We start from the raw sequence: 25,547 nt of genomic DNA on the forward strand, positions 1-25,547 counted from the left end.
TGAGTCAGGGTCTCACTCTGTCACACAGGCTGCAGTGCAGTAGCACGATCTCAACTGACTGTAGCCTCAATCTCCCAGGCTCAGGTGATCCTCCCACTTGAGCCTGCCCAGTAGCTGAGACCACAGATGCACACCATCATATCCAGCTAATTTTTGTATTTTTTGTAGACAAAGGGTTTTGCCGTGTTGCTCATGCTGGTCTCAAACTCCTAAGCTCATGCAATCCAGCCTCCTTAGCCTCCCAAAGTGCTGGGATTCTAGGTGTGAGCCACCACTCCTGACATATGGCAATGGCTTTATATACTTGTGGTTAGCTTTCTAAAATACAATCATGATTGTGATAACCCTCAACCTTAAACCCTTAAATAGATTTCCGGCTTTAAGATGTAATAAAGATACCTATTTCTTCTTTTCCTGTCTGACTCAAATGAATGACAGGAATGATAAATAGAAATCTATCTTGATGGCAAGAAAAAAAAATACAGATATAGATATACTTCACTTCGTAATAAAAAATAAGCAAGGATCAGATGAATTCCTGCTGCTGATGATTTCAGGTAGAAATCTTGGGATAGTGGCTTCTCAAAGACCATGCTGAGGGGAAAATCAAAGATCCCTTACTTGGAAAAGCAGATTTATTTCAATGATGACAACTGCTGCTATAATTTTCCTCGTTTATTTCATAGAAAACATTGTAAAGGAAGCAGAAGTGACATGAAATTTCCCATCTTTGCAACTGTGTGGCAGAGTGGAAGAAAATCTACAGATAAGATGTAGTTTTCACCTAAGTAAATGTGGGTGTTGGGGAAAAGATGTGTTGTTTATATCTTGAAAAGCAAGCAAGTGGTGTGTCTGTGTATAAATGTAAGAAGGTACCCTTGAAGAGAAACAAGAATTGTGTAATCAACAACATAATGTGGAACAATGGAGATTACAAAAGTGGAAGAAAATTGTATAATAAACTCAGTAACCCTTGCAGAGGGAAATGAATAAGCAATGGTAGAGAAATAAATTCATTTCACTAAATAAATCATAGTTATAAACCACCATAATGACTTTAAAAGAGTATAAAGTTTTAAAATTATCACAAGTAAACATAAACAATAAAAGAAGCACAGACCTTATTGGGAAATAAATAAAACATGAATGCTAGAAAAGAATAACATAAATTAAGATGGAAAAACTAAGACCAAGCATTCACTTCATCTCCATAAATGAGATTTGCTTGTCTATTTTTTTAAGACAGGGTCTTGCTCTCTCACCCAGGCTGGAGTGCAGTGGCGTGATCATGGCTCACTATAAGCTCAACATCCTGGGCTTAAGTAATCCTCTGGCATCAGCCTCCCGGGTTGCTGGGACTATAGGTGCATGTCACCACACCCAACTATTTTTGTGAAAAAAATTTTTGTAGAGAAAAAGTTTTGCTATGTTGCCCAGGCTGGTCTTGAACTCCTGGGTTCAAGTTGTCCTCCCGCCTCGGCCTCCCAAAGTGCTAGAATTACAGGCATGAGTCACTGTGCCTGGCCTGTTTATGTACTGAAAGAAAAACACATGCTTACATGGCATAATCAAGCAAAATCCTACTGTTCATTATGGACTGGAAACATAAAGTCACAAAGGTTGAAAGTAACAGGGTAGACAAAGACATGGAAGGAAACTGAATATTAAAAGTTTTTCTAGGGGGTCAGTTATTCATACAAAGTAATACATAATTTTGGTTAAACACAAGATAAGGACTTTATGTAAATAGTGGATCCACATTGAAAATTTTATAGTCATGATCTACATACAAAAAATTACATTAAAATTATAAAGAAAATTTTATCAGTATGGGCTGCTCTAAGCCTAGGATTGGGAAAAAAAAAAAAAGACCTAAATTACCTTATTGCTTATTTTGATCTAATTGATACAGCTCAATTGAGCAAAAAATTTACACTTTCCCAACACCCATAAAAAAATTTACACTTTCCCAACACCCATACTTTTTTCACAGTATTTGACAAAAAGTGCTCAGCTAATCCAACAGTAAAAATAGTGAGAATATTATGTTTTGTTTATAATGTAATGAAAGAACAAATCAATGAGAAAATTAGTAATAGAAGCAGAAATGAATAATTCATATGCTTATATTACTTCTCACCTTCTCTATGTACTTTGGAACATGTGTTCTAATATCTAATACTTTTCAGGGTAAATTATTAAATGAAAAAACAAAGTGTAGTGTAGTGTTACATGTTGCAATGTTTATAATATGCTACAATAATATATTTTACAAGGGGAGCATAATTATATAAATATCCTTGTATATGCATAGCTTTTTCTGAGAGTATGAATCATATTTGTGAATTTTGGATGGTGAAGTAAGAAAAATGGCAGAATATCTCGGGACTTATTTTTTTCTTCAATTGTTTTTACAACATGCCTGTAAAATCTATTACATATTTAATAAGTTTTAAACAGGTTTGTAAAAACTGTTGTATGGTATATAGAAACTCTGTAAGTGGGAACATACATAGAAGGCACTCACCAAATTATTGGCGTTTGTTACCTCTGTCTAGTGAGAGTATACACAACATTTATTTCTCATTTGTATTTTATGGTATTATTTTACTTATTAACCAAAAGTAATTATCATTGTTGCAATTGGAAAAACCAACTATGATCCTTTTTTCATGTTGGAAAAAAATAATAAAACTATACTGAGATGGTTTCCCATAGTCTCTGGAAAAAATTTCTTCCCGCTTTAATGTAGCTTTCAAAGCTCTTTACAATGCTATCCCAGGTTGCATCCCAGCACTAGTTCCTGCCTTGACAGCTTCATACACTCTGTATTTAGGCAAAGATTTGTGGCTCCAAATTTTTATAGTTCATTGATAAATCCATGTCATTTTTCATATTGTTTCTTTTGTATAGAATATATGTACTTTCCCTGACTATCAAAAAGCCCCTCCTTTGTAAAAGTTCATTTAAATGTTACCTTAGCGGTATTTGCAGGCAAAATTAATCAGTCACTCTTCTGATTTCCTTTATAATACTAGAATTAAATTCACATATTTTGTATGATACTATGATGTGTGTGTGTGTGTGTGTGTGTAGAAAAGAAAGAGAGAGAGAGAGAGAATGCAGGACAGAAAAACAATGATAAAATTAGTAAATGATTATACTATTGAGCCCTGGTCTCTAATATAATAAAAGAGTTTGGAAGTGGACACTCTAAATTAAATGTACCCTATTTATGAAGAATTTTATTTGCTCAGATAGTTTATATGATACAGATAACAATCTGACCTCCTAAAAGCTTATCATTGAGTGTGTGACTATGATTATTACTAGATTAAAATTTTCCTGTCATAAGCAAGTGTGGAAATCTAGAGATTGTTTGCAACCAGCCTCCTATTTGCTAATACAGAAGAATTCAGTCTAAAAGTCCAACAGAAATTTTTTCAAATGTCACGATTAATTCTGAAAATGTTGATAAAAATGGCCTAATAACTAATTGATAATGAGTTATCTCATTAATTTCTTCATTTTCATACCAATATGATAAGCATTAAAAGAGATGACTTAAATTGCAGGCTGCTTTAGACAAATTTAGAAGAATAAAAGCTGTGCCCAGTGAGATAGTATATTTTTGGTCTTTCATTTTAATGCCAAATAATATTTCATATGATTTCCATAGTATTTTAAATTTAAAAAACTGTATTGCTTCTTTATTAGCCAATAAAAACTTTTTTTGGAATTCCCATCAGATTTCAGTTTTGTGGTATAGTTTCATCAAAATGAATTATAGTCATATTTCTAAAAGAAATATCTGTTTGTTTTTTTAATAGAAAATTTAGCACGTTTATGATGCTCTGGATTCCTGAATTAATCATTTTAGGGCAGGATCTAGCATGTTTTTGACCTTGGGCAAAGTACCAAACTCTTGACCCTCTATTACTCGTTATCGAAATAATAATGCTTACTTCATACAGTTCATGTTGATGTTCTGAAGCTAAATACTGTAATAAATGACTCCTATGTTGCACTTCTATTTTATTACTTTTGTGAAGTGAAAGGCTTTAAAGTCGAATTATTTATAATTTAAATGCAGAGATAAAATGCTTTGCAAAATATTTACAGAGTAAGTATTCAATGCCTCAAATTGCAATACCTGCACAAAATAAATTGAAAGCAAATTCTATTAATTAATAATAATTCACTTCACTCTTGATAATGGTATATCAATTATCAAAAGCTTATGTGCAACCAATCCTCTTATAGATAGCAATTAAAAACTCTGGAAAAATCTGAAATAAACAACTGCTGATAGAACCAGAATACACTTAAAGCAGGCAGAACTGAAGGATAAATGATCCTTGAAAGAGGGATTATCATTGGGTAATATTTGAGTTTTTGTGGCTTTTCTGTCCATACAGTATGGAGTAGCCTGAGCTCAAACAGAAAGTCCAAGTCCAGCTATATTGAGAAGTTAGACCAGAGTTCAGGTCTTCCAGTGGAATTACAACTTCAGGGGGAAATTAAGGAAAGGCAACAACAGAGAGAATAGCCCCCAAATCTGCATATAAACTTTGCCTAAATCCTTGGTTCTCTCATGAACTGTGCACATACAAATGATTATCAAAGTGTCTTGCAGATAGCCATGGATAGAAGGTTGAAAGAACTGAACAGAGATTTTAACTGCTTTCTCACTGCAGTAGAGGCAGAGTTTAAAGTCCAGCCAAGTTAACTACTTGATACTACAAAACTCATTATTCCGCCAGGATCAGTTGCTCACTCCTGTAATCCCAGCATTTTGGGAGACCGAGGTGGGTGGATCACGAGGTCAGGAGTTCGAGACCATCCTGGCCAATATGGTGAAACCCTGTCTCTACTAAAAATACAAAAATTAGCCGGGCATGGTGGTGGGTGCCTGTAATTCCAGCTACTCAGGAGGCTGGGGCAGGAGAATTGCTTGAACCTGGGAGGCGGAGGTTGAAGTGAGCTGAGATGTGCCACTGCACTCCAGGCTGGGCAACAGACCGAGACTCCATCTCAAAAACAAACAGCAAACAAACAAAAAACAAAAAACTCATCATTCTTTAAAAGAAGCTAACAGACCTCAGAGTCAATAGTGCCATATTCACAGTGCCTAGTATACCCACCTCACAAGAAAGTAAAACACAAACACATTAAATACATAAAAAGAAGGGAAATGTGATCCTTAGATAAGAGAATCAGTGGTCAATGATAATCAAACCTGACATTACCCAAATGTTGAAATTAGGAAATGAGACTTCAAAGCAAATATTATAAAAATGTTTGAACTTAAAGGTAAATATTATTATAAAGAATAAAAAGATTGGGATATCTCAGCAGAGAAATGTAAACCATTTTATAAAAAAGTAAAACTAAAGAGTAAAGCATGTTAAATGAAAAAACAACCCTATCGCCTTAAAAGCAGACCGGCAATGACAACACAAACTGGTAAGTGATCTTTGAGATAGGGCAACAGAAATTAACCTACTTGAAAAATGGAGAAAAAAAAGGTTTCTAAAAGTGAACAGAGCCTCAGTGACCTATGATGCAACATCAAGCCATCAAAAGTGTGTGCAATTTTAGTCCCAAAATATGAGAGAGGAAAAGTGAGTATTATTTAGGATTTTCTTATTGTAGTCTTACAATTTTTCCAAAAGTTTGAATTGACATACAAATAAAAAGCATCAAAAAGGAAAAAAATAAAAAATAAAAAAGCACGATGTTTTTATGTCTTCTTTTAAACTAAAGCATAGTTTAAACATCTGATTCACCTGTATAAAAGTCAACACCTTTGGGCTATTTAGTAAGACACTTTATAGCAAATTAAATTAGAGTATTTACAGTAATAGTTAAAAATTCAATTAAGGAAAAGTTTAACATGTGTATAATGCATGATGGAGGAGCTAATTATTCATATTCATAATAATCTTCGCAAGAGACTAATCTTTCCATGACTTTATTTCCAAAGACACAGCAATACTGAAAACAAAGACAGACTTAATTAAGTTTTAAAAATAGATTCTGAAAAATTAACTGCATTTGCTAATTAATTTGTAATGCAGAAAAACTTTCCATTGAGTGATATTAAATAAATACATTTTCAGTGTGTCAATGGCCTAAAGCCTTCATTTGTCCAGATTTAGACAAACCTGCTCTTGAGAGTCTGGCTAATTTTAAAGAGAGTTGAGAGTCTGAATTTGGGTCATGTTGCTCAAGGATGTTCTAGAACAGGGTCCTTTGCTTTTCTTGAGTTTTATTCTTTATGCACACACAGAGTCATGCCCTCTTACATATACACACAAACACACAACTGCAGGGTGATTGAACAGAAAGGTTAAGTTGTTCTGATACAGAAAAGTGATTTTCTTGAAGTTAGTGTATTTATTTTCTCCGAGAGCATATGAAATAAAATCAAGATATTTACAGTGTTAAAAATAACACTGTCTTCTAATTTAAGTAGCCATGTTTTCAAAAAGATATTTTCCTATCAATATATAAAGTATATTTAAAACTATACGTAATTTGTAAATTTAAGGTAATGGCATGAAATCTACAGTAGTAATATTATATAGCATTAATGTTAATAGGTTCATTAGCTTAAATTTATTTATATGTATGATTATATATAGCCAAAGTAACAGGCTAAACAAGAGTACATATGAACAATGCAAAAAATAATTTATAACCTAAAAAACGGTGTTCATTTTTAAACTTTTAATGTGTTTTGGATTACACAAATTATAACTAAGTACATAGATGTTGAAAACGCCAAGCTGTATAGAAAATACAAAACCAGGTCAGCCTTCACTGTAGCCCTGCATCTACTTTACTTTCTTTTTCATATATAAGCATTGTTAACATGTTTGTTTTTACTATAAACTTTCAATTACAGATCCACGTATATGTTTATATATTTTTATATTATTTTATATTCATATATTTACCTGTAATTAAAAATTACTATAGTTGTAAAGTTTTGTTCTAAATAATATATTTGTGTCATACATATCCTAATATTTATGACATTTCTTGTCTGTATACATGCCTAAAATTATTGCTCAGTATTCCCTTGTATAGATACCATATTTATGTTATTCCTTATTGAGGGAAATTTGATTTATACACAATTTTTACTATTACAAATGAATATAATTAATCTGCCTGTTCATGTATCTTTGAGTACAGGTTAATTATGGGATCAAAGGCTTTGATGGATGTTGAAAATTGACTTCAAACAATAATTGATTTATAATTTATGGAATATGTGGTATTGTTTGTGACAGGCTTTACAACACTAAATATTATAGAACTGTTCACTATCCCAAAAGATCAAAACAATAATGTTGTATGGAATTAATTGCCATTTTCCTATGATTATTTTTATCCATTTTTTCTTTCCTGAACTTTGTTTTTATTTTTAGACCATTTTTATGCCACGTTGTTAACTTTGTTCTTATCTATTTTTAAGAATTGTCTTTAGTTTCAGTTGAGTCTTCAGTTAGATTAATTTTTAAAATCATAGTGGAACTCATGACATGTGATGTTAATGCTGAATAAAAAAATAAAAATTCAATATTTATTTGCTATCCAACATTAATAATAATGATGAGTTCTGGAAAATTTTGACCAGGAGTTTACTTTTATATTCTTGAATTTAGTCACTTCTGTAGGAATATGATAGGCACCCACACTAGTGGTGATAGTGTTTATTCCTCAAATTTAAAAGAGCCTTGTTTTTTTAAAGACACACCTATGTCTTAGAGTCTTCTATTAGCAAAGGGAAAATATTTAGGAATTGACTCATCTTTTTTTTTTTTAATGAATGAAGTAACTGGATTCTGACAGATGGATTATCTTCCTCTTTATTTTATTTTAGAAAATTTCCACCTGCTTTATAAACAGTTCTGTGTATTGACAGGCAAACTATGTTAAATGCAAGTTAATAATTAAAATTCTTAAGACATTCTTTGCTTACATAAAGAGTGATTGTTCCTATCCAAAAGCTTCTGCTTTTTGGAGTACAATATGCAGATATTTGCTCCAAAAAGTAATGCATATTTAGGACTTAATGGTATAACTGAATTACGAGACTGGTACTCAGAGTCACATCTCCTAAATCATAGTCAATGCTTCTTTCATAATTCAATAACTTTCTAGTGTTCAGATATAATACTTGCACAAAAATAATTCTTAAGAGACATTATTGGATTATTAATTTACTTTTCACAGTGAAATGTCGAGAAGTTTCTCATTATGATTAAGCAAAAACCATTAGCTTATTTTAATTTAGAGTTAATAACTGGGAATAGACTACTGCAACTGGCGTTAGAGTAGCCAATAAATGACTAATTTTAATCCGATTGTATTTAGGCAATGATGCCGTCTACTCCTGATTACCAAAACACACAACAGAAGCAAAGTTTTCAGTCCTTGCATTTCACCATCATAATGGATTTCCTCATTTGTATTCTCTCTGTTCTCTGTCAATTTTGTGATACCCCTTAGAAGGTTTACAAGAGTCTTTCCTAACTTTGTAGGTTGGAGGATAGCAGTATTCACTAGGACAGTCCTAGATGAAATGGTAATCTAGACTATTAAAAACACTTCCTTCTTGGAAAATATTAATACTACAATGTTGAAAACTCTGATGTGCCATGAAGGAGGAGCAAAGGTCTCTGTCTTATGGCTTCAGATGTGCTTGTTGAAAATAAATTACCTGGGATAGAATAATCCTCAATCTGCATAAAGAATGCCTTGAAGTCATGGCTCATTGCTAATTATTCTTCCATATCACTTTTAAATTGTGGTTCTGGTGACCCCATTACCTTTTTGACAACGGACATTTATCCTGTGCAGTCCTCTGCTACAAAATCTAGTTGCTTATCCATATCTCATCAGTGGTAAATTAGACTGAATGTGGGGAAATGATGCTACATTTTAGGGGCCTTGGAAGTAAGAAGTCCACATTATAATGTATAGTGAAAATAAGTGAAATGAAATAAGCCTTCTCAATACACAGCTTAAGAACCTCCATTCTTTGAAATCCCCACCAGGAACTTACCTTCCTGGAAACTGTCTATCTAGAACAGAGCAGTGCAACCTCTTAACACTATCTTTTTAAGATAGGTAATTGCTGATAATTGCCCTCGTAGAATGGGCAGGATTCTGTAGGGGAAAATGAGCAGTCTACAATCATGCAGCTGGACTGAGCCAGGCAGAATTTCTCACCTTCCTCAGTAAAATACCATTTTCAGTGATTTTAAACACTGGCATAATTTTATAGGATAAAATTACATCAGAGATGACTGAGTGGGACTTGCTATGAACTTTTGAGCAACATGGCTAAAAAAGAAATAAAAGGACACATGTTAGCCTGTTTCAGTCCTGACTGTTTGCTTTAATGTTGAGGCTGAGCAAAATGCTTGTAAGGAGATTGTGGTTTGTGCCTTATGAGGACAGCAAGGGTGAAAATGAAAACAGAGAACGTGAACAAATTCCAAAGAACAGGAATTACTATTGTCATCTGCTAAATGTCACTTGATTTCAGAGATCCTATTTACCATAGTTTAACAACATAGAAGAGTATGTCTTATTAAAATATTACCAGTTTAAGCAGAAATCTTGAGAATCGACAAGCGATCGTATTTAAACACACTGCCTACAGTACAGTGCATTTTACCTAGTAGTTGATGCCCCCTCTTGGCAATAACAGTCAATCCTAGATTGCTTTAGGAAGAACTATAAAAATGTAAATTACTGAGACCTGATTTGATCTTACTGCCTTAGCTAACTTCTAACACTTAAACTTAAAATATATGGCTGCTGGAGCTAATTAATACTGGTTAATTTGCATATTCAAGAATCTTCCCATAGTACTCCTTCACTCTCTTAACTAATATGAGATGACTCTTTCAAAGCTCATGAGGCCATTTAGTGAATTGGATTGAAATTTGTGCCTTGATTTAAGAATGTTTGAATTTTTTCTTTTTAAGTTCCATATCTCAGTTTGAGTTCTATCTTGTATTCCTTACTAGTTTTCCTCCCTAGTAAACAGAAGACAGGGACTGTTTTGTATCAAATTACACAATTTAAATAAAAAGTAATGTCTTAAATTAGCTCAATAAAAAGTTTTAGAAGTGATTGTCTGCTCATAAAATGATTAAACCCTGCATTTAAATACAGCAGAAAGTAAGCCTAGAATACATTTTTGCCAATAGGTCATACAATTACCTAGCAGAATAGATTCATAACACAGCAGAAAAAGGATTAAAATAGTTATATCATTGGAATATAAAATCTTTATTTGATATCAATATTAATGTTTCCTAACTTCAACACTCTCTAATTTTGAGGATATTTGGTTTTTTTGAATAAATAAGAATTAATGATTGGTAATAACAAAAGAATTTTTGTTACAAATTATGAGATGATATCAGCTATATATACAATTATATATTACTCACAAAAATAAAAGCATATTTGGGTATATATGCCATCTTTACAAAAAATGAATTCAAAACGTGGATAACTGATATCAAATGCAAGATCTGGTAGCTCAAATCTAATACTCTATTTAACTTTTTTTCATAAAGTCCATCAATATTCAGATTCTTATTCCTTTCTTTGGAAAACTACTTCAGAATTTCTTATCTTCCAAGGTTAACATTAACTTTTATCACCTGCCATTACACCTCTCCTAACAACACCTCTGAAATATATGAGAGGAATTTGTGGGCAATGTTATTATTGAAGCATGTGCATGGTCACACCTGGTGACTAATTTGCCAGAAGGAATACAGTATCTATAAAAGCTCTTAGCTATACATAACCAAGAAATGGTAACATTAGAGATATGTGGCTGAATTTACCTTAACACAGTTAATAGTCAAACTTCATTTTATAGTTCTAATTAATACCTGAACCATCCAAGCACACAAATTCCAGACAAATCTAGAGCTAAGAAGAGAAGGAGAAAAGCTGAGACAATTGGTCCTCATTTGGAGGCATTAAATGTAATTGCAAGCAGATTTAAAATATGTTATTTAATGCCCATGGATTGCCAAAGTGTAATTAATTTATATGTTTACTATCCTCTTTCTTGAAGGACAAAATAGCTCCTTGGACGCTGTCGTTCAGCAAGTTATTTTTCTAACCCTTTATTGTACTAGATTATCTCTTTAAACACTTTTTTCTGTATAAAACTAAACACCTGGCTTTTCATGAGTCTAAAATCTCTCAGTTTTTGTTTTCAAGTGAATGTCCTGGCATGTTTTGTGGAGAGGATATACAGTTTCAGTAGAAGTAATTTAAGAATGAGGTGCTTTTAACACTAGTAGAGTTAAATCATCATTTACGTTCTCCTACCAGAATTGTCTACTCCAGATTCAAAGACATGGCTGGCAAATTCAATAAATTAGACACTGTGGTTTCTTTCAAAGTAAAAACCGACTATAATTATTGGAGTGCATGAACCTGTCATTGTTTTTATAAGCTCTTACTGCCTTTTGCGAGCATTTTCCCTATTAGGAATGTGAAAGTTGCTCCTGAAACATGACCACCTCTTGTACCTGGATCAACATGAATCAACTCTGAAGGGCATACTTAGGATTGTAGAAATGCCAACTAATGAGAAAACCCAGCAACTTTGAAAGCCTGACTTTCAGAAAACACTCGAAAAAGAAGTTGGGGATGAGTGCTTGATAGCACTTCTCCGTACTAAGCATCTGACGTCAATTATAGTTAGAAATAAGAATAGTGCATCTTTTGAAAGCTAGATATCATGATTGAGTATTGCATAACATTATATAAAATAGTCTATTTGCGAAAAAGAGATGTATAATGATGACTATTGATAAAACATTAATGGCTTATATATTCATTTGTAATTTTTAAAACAAGTTATATGTTAGTTTATTTGAACTTTACAACATTCCAGTAAATTGATTATGAACAAACTGAAGCCCAGTACATTTAGGTAATATGTTCAATTCACACACTTAGAAAGCACAGAACCAATGTAATGGTCTCTCAATTAAAGTAAGTCCTCACTTAACATCACCCATGGGTTCTTGGAAACCGCAGCTTTAAGTGAAACAGCATATAACAAACCATTTTTTTCTCATCTATGTTATAATGAAATAATATTGAAGGAAATGGCATTATTTGGGCATCTACTGTAAGTCATTTCATTTAAATTCATAGTTTCCAAGAATATCCAGTAGATATTTTATTCCATTGAAAAGCAAATAATTCCACTCCTGGAAAATTTAATTCTTAGAAAATTTCTCCTTTTATTGAGGGAAAATGCATAAATAAGTAAGTCGTTTTTATTAAAGTATAAAGAACCTAACATCAAATCTGAATTCAATTAATGATTTTCTTTGCTGGTCTGAGATGCAGTGGTGTTAGTACTTCAGTTTATGATGTTTCAACTAAAACTAGGGATTCTCTGCAATAAAATACACACTATTTAAAACGTGCTGTGAAATATACATAATTATTAAATGAATGCTAAGAATAGAAAAAAATTGGTGTTTCCACTAAAATATTGTCTTCTTTAAACAAACTTTGAAGATAATTAGAATAACACTAAAAATTGTGATGGTGCTGTGGTTAAGTTAGAGATCTAACATAAAGGTACCAAAGTAGTCACTTTCCTGTCAAAAAATAAGAGTGTTTTTACCTACTCCCAAACATAAAGCCAAAATACTCCAGTCTGGTGTCATTTGTAAGAATATCCAGTAGATTACAAACCACGGGATGGCTGTCCCCTAGGCTAATGTAAATCTCTCTACACGTGTTTTATCCTGTGTGTTTTAGAAACTGTTCTATTGATTATCATTTCACTCTCCTGTATCTACAACTGTTACTCATTCCTTCCTGTCAATGTAAAATTTGTACCAATGAAGTAAGTAAGTAGGGAAAACTTTATTGCAGCCTTTAATAATGGACAAAAGGGACTAGAACACAGTATTAACTCCACTGAAATGAAGGCATGAGAGTTCCCAGTAGCTTGAGTTGGGGGATCATAGGCCATCTGTGTTTGCTAACTGGCCTTCAAAAAGAAGTCAATTTTCTGATGTTTTCAAAATGGAGGTAATTTTACAACTTGAAGCAAGGCCCATCAAAGTTAGCTTTCTACCATCCCAAGCAGACTGGGAGATAGAGACTCTATTTTCCTTAATGATCACATTTCAAAGGAATTGTTCCCATGTCCTTGAGAAAGACCGTCTGCGGACAGAAAGCTAACAAGAGGATTTTAAAAATATTCACATCTCAAAGGGGCAGAGAAAAAATTTGCAAATACAATGTTTCTAAAGTAAATGCTGTAAGAAAAGGGAAGGGAGAGACTTCTGTGGTTAGGATATTTAGATTCTCTAACTGCCAGGATGAAAGCAAGCAAGGTCAGGGGTGTAAAGGCAAGCAAGCGAGCAAGCAAATAAAAAAACAAATAAATAAAAGTTTGTTTAAAGCTTAACCAAGCTGAAGGAAATGTTATGGCTGTCTTGGACATATCAGTATCAAAACATATGCAAGTATTTCCCTTCTTATAACAACAAACAAAACAAATCACAAATCTTCCTTTAACTTCTTGCCCTCCTTTTTATTTTACTCAGTGGTGTTGGGAGAAAATGGTAGCGATGAGTGGTCTTCTCTGACTGAGAATAATATTTTGTCATTGAATTGCCTATGCACGGTTATAATAAAAACAGACAGACTTTAGTCAACTGTATTATTGTTTTAAAATTCTCTATAGATAATCCAGTCTTATTGCCTCTGTATTGGGCAGAAAAGACTCCTCTCCACCTGCTACCCTTTTATGCCACTTAACCCTTTCCAACCTAACTTCTTGAAAGCATTTTCTGTCATCAATGTGGTTCACTTAAAATAATATTTTCAAGCTTTATGCATGTTTTAGCATGTATTAGAACATTATTCCTTTTTCTTGCCAAATAATCTTTCTTTATATATGATCATTTATCCACTCATGAAATGATGGTCATTTGGACTATTTCCACATTTTGTTTGTGGATGATGCTGCTATAAATATTCATGTACACATCTTTGTATGGACATATGTTTTTATTTCTCTTGGATAAAGACCTAGGAGTAGAACTTCTGGATGATATGATAAAGTTGATTTTAAAATTTGAGGAACTATCAAACTATTCTCAAAAGTGGCTGTCCAGTTTTACATTACCATTAACAATGAATGAGATTTGCAGTTCCTTTGCAATCTCACCAAGATATTTTATTGCCTATCTTTTTATTTTAGTCATCTGAATGGGTATGAAGTGGTATTTCATCATAGTTTTTATTTGAATTACTCAAATGGCTAAAGATGTTGAGCATCCTTTTATGTGATTGCTATTTGTATATATTGTTGGAGAAATGTCTATTCAAATTTTGTCCATTTTAATGGGATTATTTGTATTTTTATTACTGAGATGTCATAGTGTTTTTGTAACGTATTCTAGATATAATCTATTGTCAGATATATGAGTTGCAAATGTTTTCTCCCATTTTAGGGGTTATTTCTTTATTTTCCTGATTTATCATTTACTGCACAAAAATATTTTAAATTTTATGAAATCCAATGTAACTATTTTTCTCACTTCTGCTTTTAATATCATATCTAAGATACCATTGCCTACTGTTGGTCAGTAATATTTACTCTCAGGTTTTATTCTAAGACTTTTAAATTTCTAGCACTTATATTTAGGTCTATGATTCATTTTGAGTTACTTTGTGTATGATGTGAGGTATGGATTCCACTTTATTTATTGCATGTGGATATCTAGTTTCTAAGTACCATTTGTACTTTGTTCCCTGCCTGACCCCATTAAATTGTCTGGACACCCTTTTCAAAAATCAATTGGCCACAAACATCTGGGCTCTCAGTTTAATTCCATTGATCTAAAGGTCTATCCGTATGCTAGTCCCACACTCTATTGATTACTATAGCTTTGTATTAAATTTTAAAGTCAAGAAGTGTTAGTACTCCAACTTTGTTGTTTGTCTTTTTGTAATCAAAGTTGTTTTGTATATTCTGGAGCCCTTGAACTTCCACATATGTTTGAGAAACTGCTTGTCAATTTCTGAAGAAATAATGGAGCTAACATGTTCATAGAAATTGTATTAAATTTGTAAATTAATTTGGGGAATGTTGCCATCTTCACAATTTTTTGATCCATGAGCTTGAAATATCTTTCTATATTTTTAAGTCTTCTTTATTTCAACAATGATGCTTATAATTTTCAGTGTGAACATTTTACATTTATTTTGTTAAATTTGTTGATAAGTATTTAATTCTTTTTCATAATATTGTTACAGAAATTTTTAGAATTTATTTTCATAATGTTTATTTCTAGTGCATGTAAGTACAATTGATTTTGTATATTGGTCTTTTATCCTGCCAAATTGACTTGACTCATTTATTAGGACTAACAGTTTTTCTATGAATACCTTAGAATTTTCTATACACAAGATCATGTCACATGCATATAGAAATTGTTTTAGTTCTTTCTTTACAATCTGGAATTTTTTTGGGGGGTGGGGGATGAGGCCAAATAGCCCTGGCTAGAACCTCCAGTAAAATGTTGAGTGGTATGGTGAGAGCACACAACCTTGCCATTAAGAATGATGTTAACTACTGATTTTTCATAAATGTCATTGGTCAGATTGTGTGTGATTTTATCAAGAAAGGGGTAATTGATTTGGCAAACCTTTTTTCTGCATCCGTTAAGATGATCATGTGAATTTTTTCCTTTATTCTTTAATATGTCATATTATACCAATTGATGTTTCAGATGCAAAACCAACTCTGCATTCCTGGGACAAATCCCACTTGGTTATGGCATTTAATCTTTTATGATGTTCCTAAATTTAGTTTGCTAATATTTGGTTGAGGATTTTTTCATCTAAATTCCTAAGAAGTATTTGTTTATAGTTTTTCTTTCTTGTGACATCTTTCTGATTTTGGTATCAACAGATTCTCTCAGATTTTGCTTTTCCAGGAAATTCTTTCCTTTTCATGTATTTTTAAGAGATAGTTTTGTTATATATATGATTTTTTTTGTGGATCATTTTTACTTTCTACACTTTGAAAAAGTCATCCCACTGCATTCTATTCTCCATTGCTTCTAATATAAAGTCAGAGTTAATCTTGTTGAAGTACCCTTGTATGTGATGAGTCTTTTTTTCTCCTGCTGTTTTCAAAATTTTTCTGTTTTGGCTAACAGCATTTTCATTTTAATGTGCCTGGGTGTAGATCTTTTATGTTTTTCCTACTTGGAGCTTATTGAGCCTCTTAAATATGTAGATTAATGCTTGTTATCAAATTCAGGGAGATTTCAGAAACTAATTTTTTAATTTTTTTTTGCTCCTTTCTCCTTCTTCCTAGTAATCCCATTTTACATATATTGCTGCACTTAATCGTTTCATGCATTTCCATGAGTCTTTGTTTACTTCACTTAATTTCTCTTTTTCTCTGTTCTACAGATTGCATAATCTCTATTGAACTATCTTCTACTTTACAGATACTTCCTTCTGCCAGTTCAGTTGTTACTTTCAGTCAATCTAGTTAATTTTTATTTTTGTTTTTTTTATTTGTCAACTCCATAATTTTTTGAGATGGAGTCTCATTTTCTGTCGCCCAGGCTGGAATGCAGTGGCGTGATCTCGGCTCACTGCAACCTTTGCCTCCCAAGTTCAAGCAATTTTCCCGCCTCAGCCTCCTTAGTTGCTGGGATTACAAGCACCCGCCATAATGCCCAGCTAATTTTTGTATTTTTGTAGAGACAGGGTTTCACTATGTTGGCCAGGCTGGTCTTGAACTCCTGACCTCAGGTGATCTGCCTGCCTTAGCCTCCCAAATTGCTGAGATTACAGGTATGAGCCCCCATGCCTGGTCCATAATTTTCATTTTATTGTTTTTATACTTTCTTTATTTGATTTTTTTCTTCTATTTGATGAGACACTATCCTCAAACCTCACTTTAATTATTTAGTTCTGTTTAGTTAGTTCCTTGAATATAGCCACAATTATTGTTTTTAAGTCTTTATCTACTGTATTCGACACTTGGGTTATATCAAACAAAATTTCTATTAACAACTATTTTTCCTCTGCATATGTGTCATACTTTCCCGTTTCCTTATAATTCTTATTATTTAAAACTGGTCATTTTAGATAATACAGCATAGCAACTCTGAATATTAATTTGCCTAAGCCTCTGAGGTAATATTGTTGTTTGCTTGGTCATGTTTTTATTTCATAAGTGATTTGAATAAAATAGCTGTGAAGCTGATTTCCTTTGTGTACAGCCTCTGATATTCCTGCTTAGAACATTTTTGTTATTGTTTCTATCAGTTAGCCTGGATACGCTGGAGTCTCCTCTGCATCAGAATGGGTGACTTATTTGTTAAATGTTGTGCTTAAGCTCTCTTAGACAGTCAGGTGTTTATCCTTTACCTTTGGATGTGTAAGTGGTTTAAAAGTGGCTTTCACAATTCAGTAAGTTTACATTTTTTTTCCCCACATTCTGCTAGGTACTAGTAGCTTAAATTTTTCCTCTCTGATCTCTCCTAAAAAGGCACAGCCTTGGACACCCACACAATCTTCCAGACTGCCAGAGATGACTGCAATTTTGTTTTTAAGGCTTCTGTCCTGGGAGTCGTTCCTGGTTCAGGGTAGCTTCTCATTCAGCCAATGTTTGGTTAGCGGTTGTACTCAAACCCCTTCTTTGTATCAATTAGGTTTCTGCCTTTTACTGATGCATCTGCATGTGTCTCGGAGAATGTCATTGAGTCTATTCAGAATGTTCCAGATTAGGTGCAAATTAGTGCTTGTGCAAAGCCTTCCCAGTCCCCAGAATTGATTATGATTTCAGGAGAGCTCTTTTTGGCTGTTTACCTGTTTTGTTTTTTTCTCAAAGTTTTTATTGCTCTGCCATTTTCCTTATTTCTATAAGTATCATAGTATTATGAGTGCCCTCTTTATTATTTTCTACCAAAATCTCCATCGTTTTCAACAACAGTCTTAGGTGTTGAATTCTTCACCCTCTATTCTAAATAACATGAGTCCCCTCAGACATGCTGAAGAACTCTTAGTCCTTATGGCTTGCTTACTCCGACAGAAATTCTGCATCATTACATGGAATCTGGAAGCAGAGAAAATGGCCCACTTGTTTTAGAGTCACACTCCTGCTCCACAAGTGGGTGCTGGAGGTGGTAGCAGTTCTAAACTTCTTGTTTTGCCCCGTCTAATGGGGAAACTTTTTCCCTACAAACAATCTGAGGCAGGATAATCAGGCATGGTATCAGCCTGCTGCATCACCAGCACAGTGGATTTACTGCTCCAATGCCGCAGACTCTCAGTTCTTACCAAGATTTAGTCAATTTTCTTGAAGGAATGATTCTCAATAAGCTGTATATCTTTAGAACAATGTCCAGACATTTAAATTGTTGGTTTTTTTGTTTGACAATTTTCTCTAGTTAAGTGACTGTTTTGGCAGAAAGCACATCTACTTCATTCCCCGCTTCTCTATTTCAGGAGCCTGTCCCTGCTCATTCGCTCCTGAGGGATCTAGGCTGTTCTTCAAACCAGGAAGATAGCTCAGTGTCCATCAGAGTTTCGGCAGGGAACAGGCAGCACATTCTGACATCAACTGAGGCTAGTTTATTAAAAGTATGGAGACGTTTAAGAAACAACCAGTTTTAGTGAAGTATCCAGGGTATGCGAATATTAGGAAGCATTATTAGAGGAATTAAAGGGGCAACAGAAGAAATTGTTTTAATTGAGTTTGTCAGGAGGTAAAAGCCATGAGAATGGGAACCCCCCAATGGGCTGTATCTGTGGATCCTACACTTCATTAGTTTCCTGCTTTGTTGTGAGTTTTTAACCACTCAACCTCTACTGGTTTCTTCTTATCAGCCAAAATAATTCAGGTGCAGGGAAGAAGTGGAGTGTAACAAGGAAACTACAAACTCTTTCTCCTCCTTCCACAGTTGAATCTTTTGTTGATTCTTTCTGTTGCGCAATGAACCATACCAGGAACAGGTGAGAATGGATTTGGAGCAGGCAAATAGAGACTAATCAGCCCTACTATAAACATGATTACTCAAACATTCTTGATATTAAAGATTATCACAGTCTATGGCTTTATGTTAACTACTACATCTGACTCCTTTAGATATTTTCACAACTGTGCATCCAGGCTGAGACTGACAATCAGCTTTACATATGACTGTTTAATCTTTTTACCATTTGGACTCTGTAGAACTTATTCCTCCAGTTTTAATTTCTGGCCCTCAGCATCCCCACCAGCCTGCTAAAGGGTCCCTAAAAGGCCTTACGTCCTATACATTGGCATGGCCTTTGCTAAGTACCAATTTTAATTATAATATCTAAGGATGAGCTAGCTACAAAATGTGCCTGAAGGCAGGAGATGAACTGAAGTGTGACTTGAGTTTATATGTTAAAGAAAGGCTTACTATAAAGGTAATAATTTAATTTTGATAAAGTTGCCAAAAATGTGATCTTTTATTAAAACATAGTAATCTAAGAGAACTCAATGTTTTAAATTATTTTTTATCTGATAGAATAAAATCATATATTATATATATATATATATATATAAACTTGGAGAAGAACACTTACTTTTTTTTTATAGAAGGAGGAACTTCACTCAGTTTATTGGGTACCTGAAAATAATTAGAGTATAATTGAAAGGAGTATGACTTAAAGTATAATTAGATACTTTTTAATACTGAATGGGTATATGACATGAAATTACATTCACTCAATTTTAGCAGTAGCAGTGTGTTAAACACTGTGAAGTCTCTAATATATATCAAGAATATATAGTTTGGACCACAGATACTTTTTCTCAATTAAATCAAAGATTAACTTATATTGCCTTCAGCATTCTCAATTATTTTCCCATGAAAAACAAATAAAAATTACTTAAAATCTACATATTCTTAATGCAAAAATGTTAGTTTGAAAGCTTAGTCCTACTGACATTAATTTAAAACTTAACAGTATATTGTAAAACATATTTCATATCCTACTATGGAATTGACAATTTTTTTCCTTTCCTAAAGGCCTAATTGATTATGATCTGTACCCCTTTCAAGAGAAGGGCATCTAATGTATTTACAGGAACTGGAACCCATCCTCAGAATAATGGGGGACACATTCAACAATTATGATTGCAAGAGATCACCTACTCTGGGCTTTTTGAAATTTTTAAATAATCGATCAAGTATTTTAGACAGTGTGTGATTGGAAAATGTCTGGGAAGGTCAGTGAAACATGACAAATTACAGTGCAATTCTGGTGGGTTTGTGATTCTACAATCCATCATACAAAACCCATGTCTACAAGCAACAGAAGCCCAAGCGCATGCTTTTGACTAGATTTTCAAGGGAGTTGCAGCTTCTCATTGGGATTATAATTTAGTTTAGGGGGTTAAGAAAAATGCTACTTCTGGAATTTTTCTTAAGATTGAGTATCTCTAATTTTAACTTTCTAATTTAGCTTTCTGTGATTTTTGCATCCTGGCAGTGTTATATATGCATTTGAAACAGAAGGTCAAAAGAAAACATTTCATGCTCTGTCAAGAGAATTTCCTAAAGAGTGTCTCAAAAACAGGAGAATTAAAAGTGACATTGAATATAATTTTATTTGATACACACAATGAAAATGGGATATAACTTTATCCAGTCAATGATACCTAGCCATAAGAATATTTTGATTCTTTGTGTTAGGAAACTATTTTCTTCTGTAAGTATTGTAACATAGTTTTCCCAACAAGAAGCAAGTCTCCGTTTATCTGAACAGATCTTGGCTGTACATTGTCCAAAATATACTAAGCCCTAATATCCAAGTTGGCATCCTTGCTGGGGAAAGAGAAGGGATAAGCGCTGCTCTGAATGACGTATGAGAGTTAAAGTGGTTGGTCCTCATCTGATGGAAAGAAGTGGGAAACATGAAGAAAGGTTTTAACCCCAGAAAACTCTGATCATAGATAACAAACCATAAACTAGGACCACTATTTAGAAGCATATTTACCATGAAACTGATAAAATTCATGGTTTACAGCCCCTCATTTTCAAAAATTCTTTCTTGGTAGATATCCTATTAATGTGTTCAAACAAGTCATGTGTTTTTGTAATATTGCAAAAGTAAATCGTTTGTTAAAATAGCGACAATCTACAATTTTCTTGGGTGGTATTGGCTTAGGTATAGGCAATTTTGGGATCCAACAATAGAGATGTTGAGTTCAGATACATTCAGTTACAGTTTAACAGGTACGATTTTGCAATTTGTGGTCACTTCTATCTTTAATTAAATTGTTGCTGGTTGTCTTAGTCTAAGAATGGTTACAATGTTACATAACCTCAATATTCTGACACGGGGACTCCTGCCCAGCAGGTGAAAGAAATATGAACAAATCCTACCTTTCCAAGCACAAGTAAGTAGATAGTGCAGGAGAAATAAGGTTTGAAATGCCTACAACTCCAAGCTGATCTTCAGAAGGTCTAAATATAAGAGCTCATATATGGAAGTAAATTATAACAATTCTAAATATTTACCTGACATTATAAAAAATGAGCTATAAAGCGAAAAGTAACTTTCTTGACTACCAATAAGAAACAATTTTTGATTATGCTAAAGAAAAAATATTTTTTATTCTTTCAATTTATTGTTATGAAAGAGCTATCAAAGGCTGCAGCTGCAAAATATTGAAAAAGTAAGATATTATTATGGGGATAGATGAGGCAGTTAAATAAAAATGTGTTTTTTTTTATGTTTTGTGTTCACTTTGATATTTGTCAGCTTTTTAAAATTTGGAATTTCAAAAACTTGAAATATTTTCTCTTTCTAAATAAATATTCAATGTTGTGCTTAGTTTATGTTCTTTTGCTTATGTAGGATAATGGAAATTGTATGAGCTTTACGTTTCACGAAACCCAGATCTGCTGCTTCCTTACTGTCTTCCATGATATTTTTTGCTCTAATCTTTCTGTGACCAAATCCTACCACCCTATTGCCAACACTCCCAGAAGACTTGGGATTAGTATGAAGTTAATCTTAAATCCAAAAAAATTCATCAACTCTGCTGCAATCCATTAACAGGAAAATGTTCAGATTACAAATTGTTTTTCTCTGGGACCAGGGATGTATGATTCACTGAGGTAGATATTTGGTGTTATCCTTATCTTCAGTATCAAACCTTACCCCTTCCAAAATACTAGTTCTTTCCATTGTAGATGCCTAGAATTGAGCTTAAATTATACGGATATGTTAAGAAATTTTTTAATTAACCCCTTACACCTTCCCTTAATTACTCTAGCTATTTTAAAAGTAATTTCACAATGGATTGTCAATGTTTCCTTTCTTATGTGTATTAGTTTGTTCTCACACTGCTAATAAAGATATACCTGAGACTGGGTAATTTATAAAGAAAAAGAGGTTTAATGGATTCACAGTTTCACATGTCTGGAGAGGCCTCACAATCATGTGATAAGGTGAATGGAGGAGCAAAGTCATGTCTTACATTGCAGCAGGCAAGAGAGCTTGTGTATGAGAACTCCCTTTTATAAAACCATCAGATCTCATGAGACTTATTCACTATCACAAGAACAACATGGGAAAGACCCTCCCCCATGATTCAATTATCTCCCACTGGGTCCTTCCCAGGACATGTGGGAATTATGGGAGCTACAATTCAAGATGAGATTTGGGTGAGGACACAGCCAAACCGTGTCATCAAGAAAAGCAATTTAAGACTATATGTTTGCATTTACTTAAAATTAAATTTTCAGAAAAATGAGGATGTTTTGAAATCCTTCTTGGGAAAATTCACTTTTTCCCTTTTTTAGTGTGCCCTACTTCCTTCCAGTAAAAAAATAATGAAGTCAGTGCTCATAGAAATTACTTGTGTGCTTCTCATATTATATATGGCTTTCTGTCTTAGATTTTAGTTACAAATCAAACTGACTAAATTTGTCAATAAGTGTGTAAACTAATTGAGGACAGAGAAGACATCTTAATTCTTTGCAAATAATAAGAGTTCAGAAATATTTGTTAAGGTATGAGTACAATTTCATTTTTGCTCTTTATTGTGTAGTCATATCCAGAGTAATATAGTAATTAATTTTTGGCTACCTACTGCTGATTACATATTTACATTTGATTAGAGAAAATATTGATTTGTTTTATTGAATTATATATCTTTTATAACTTGAATCTTTATTCTAGTTTGGAATCTGTCTTTTATTTTTAAGGATTTGACATTTTCATTTTTTAGTTATTTGGTAATTTAAACATTATAAAATATGTGAAGACTTTTTTTTAAAAAAAGATATGGAACATTATAATATATAATCCACTATCTTTCTGCCACAAGTTTTACCATAAGAAATGATGTCTTTGTAATATTTAACTCTTTAAATATAATTTACACAAATAAATTTAGATATAGTCTTGATAAAATATTGAAAAAAGCAGTATAACATATTTAATAAGAAAATTAAAAATATTTAACTTTAAAACAACAGTTATATTAGATACTGAAAATATAATGTGATATTTCTATAGCATATTACTACTTTAGTGGCACATTTGCCAAATAAATAAATTAGACTGATGTCTTAAGAAAATCTCCCAATTGAAATGACATAATAACCCTAAATTTTTACTATTTATACTAACAATCAATTGGCCCTTAATCACCTTGATAAATAGCGTTATAAATAGCACAAAGGAGTTCAGTTGAAAGTGACTCAGATGATCCTTTTCATTGATATTTCTATTGTATATTTTCAGAAATTATTTGGAATTGAATAAAGGGCAGAAAATGTATTTGAACAGATTTTGTTAAGCATTTCATTAATTAATTTAAACATTTGTAACTGAACAGTTAGCACTGCCTAAACAATAAAGTCCATATCATTTTCCTGATTATCAAATTTCTTTCCTTCTTTCCTGCCTTCCTTCCTTCCTTTCTTTTTCTTTCTCTCTCTCTTTCTCTCTTTCTTGCTTGCTTGCTTTCTCACTCTCTCTCTTTTTCTCTCTCTCCCCTTCCTTTCCTTCCTTCCTTCCTTCCATCCTTCCTTCCTTCCATGGCTGAGTAGTTACCAGAGGCTGGGAAGAATAATAATGGGATGAAGGAGAAGCGGGGATGGTTAAACAAGTACAAAAACAGTTAAAGCATAAATAACATCTAGTATTTTATAGCACAACAGGGTGACCACAGTCAATAATAATTTAATTTTACATTTTAAAATAACTAAAAGAGTATACTCGGGTTGTTTGTATATTTACACAAAGAATAAATGCTTGAAGTGATGAATATCCATTTACCCTGATGTAGTTATTACACATTGTATGTCTATACCAAAATATCCCATATAATCCATAAATATATGCATCTACTGTCTTTCCTTCAAGCTCAGGTTTCTCTTCCTCTATTAATACTTCCAAAAACATTTCAGTTCACTTTAATCTCTTTTCCCTTTCTGAACCTCTGAAACTTTTTAACCACTCATTACAAATTAATCTTTAAAATTCCTTATGGCTTCACATTTCTCCATGTCTGAAAGAGTACGCTCAAATATTTTGCACTGTAATTACCATTTCCCCATTTTAACTTTCCTGTATCATCCCTAGTCTATGACATCATCTAGATTTCTAGAACCCGTTTATTTTTCCCTAGTTATTCACCTTATTCACTTTACACCCTTATTGACCACATCACTTTCACAACACATTTTCATGCCCCACCTTACACAAGTACCTTGCTGCACTGACCTGATAAAAACTCCTTTGACTAACCCAATAATGGCCTTAGGTATATACACAATAGCTAAAAAATTGATATCTTCTAGGGCAAAAATTATGTGGCCATGTAGATCAGTGCCATTGCAAATCTAGCCTTCGGCCTCATTTGAAACTTCAGTGTGCGTAGAAAATCCTTTTGTGTCTTACCTAGCTAACAATATCATTTTTTTTATCTTCAACAATCTCTCCAGACTGCATTTTTCTTAAGCCCCTTTCACAACACCCACCACAGTCACTTTCAATAGACTTTTTCCTTTTTTCTCTGACTCTGAATGGGTTAAATTGAATTTATTTCATGAACTCCTTCAAATTCGAGATCCTAATAACAAAGTAAACAGGTTTGCTATGACATTCCTTCATTTCATTTAGTCCACACAAAAAGGATACTCCATTTCCTCTTCAGTTCAACCAATTCGTGTCTAGCTAACGGCTTCTTTAAAATCACTGTAATCCTTTTCATCTACCAGATCTTCTTCTCTACTAGTTCATTATTTTTAACATTCTACATGTTTTTTTATACCTAAAGTCTGACCAGTCCTCTTTGCACTCACGAACAATTTGTTATCTATATTTCCATTCAGAGTTATATTTCTAATCTTGTCAGTTTTTGCAGTTTCTATTCAACCAAGAGCAGATGAAAAATATTTTTTTAAAAAAATAAAAATACAAGAAAAAAACAAAAA

This window comes from Hylobates moloch, unplaced genomic scaffold (genome assembly GCF_009828535.3).
Source record: "Hylobates moloch isolate HMO894 unplaced genomic scaffold, HMol_V3 SCAFFOLD_2, whole genome shotgun sequence".
NCBI classification, from domain to species: Eukaryota; Metazoa; Chordata; class Mammalia; order Primates; family Hylobatidae; genus Hylobates; species Hylobates moloch.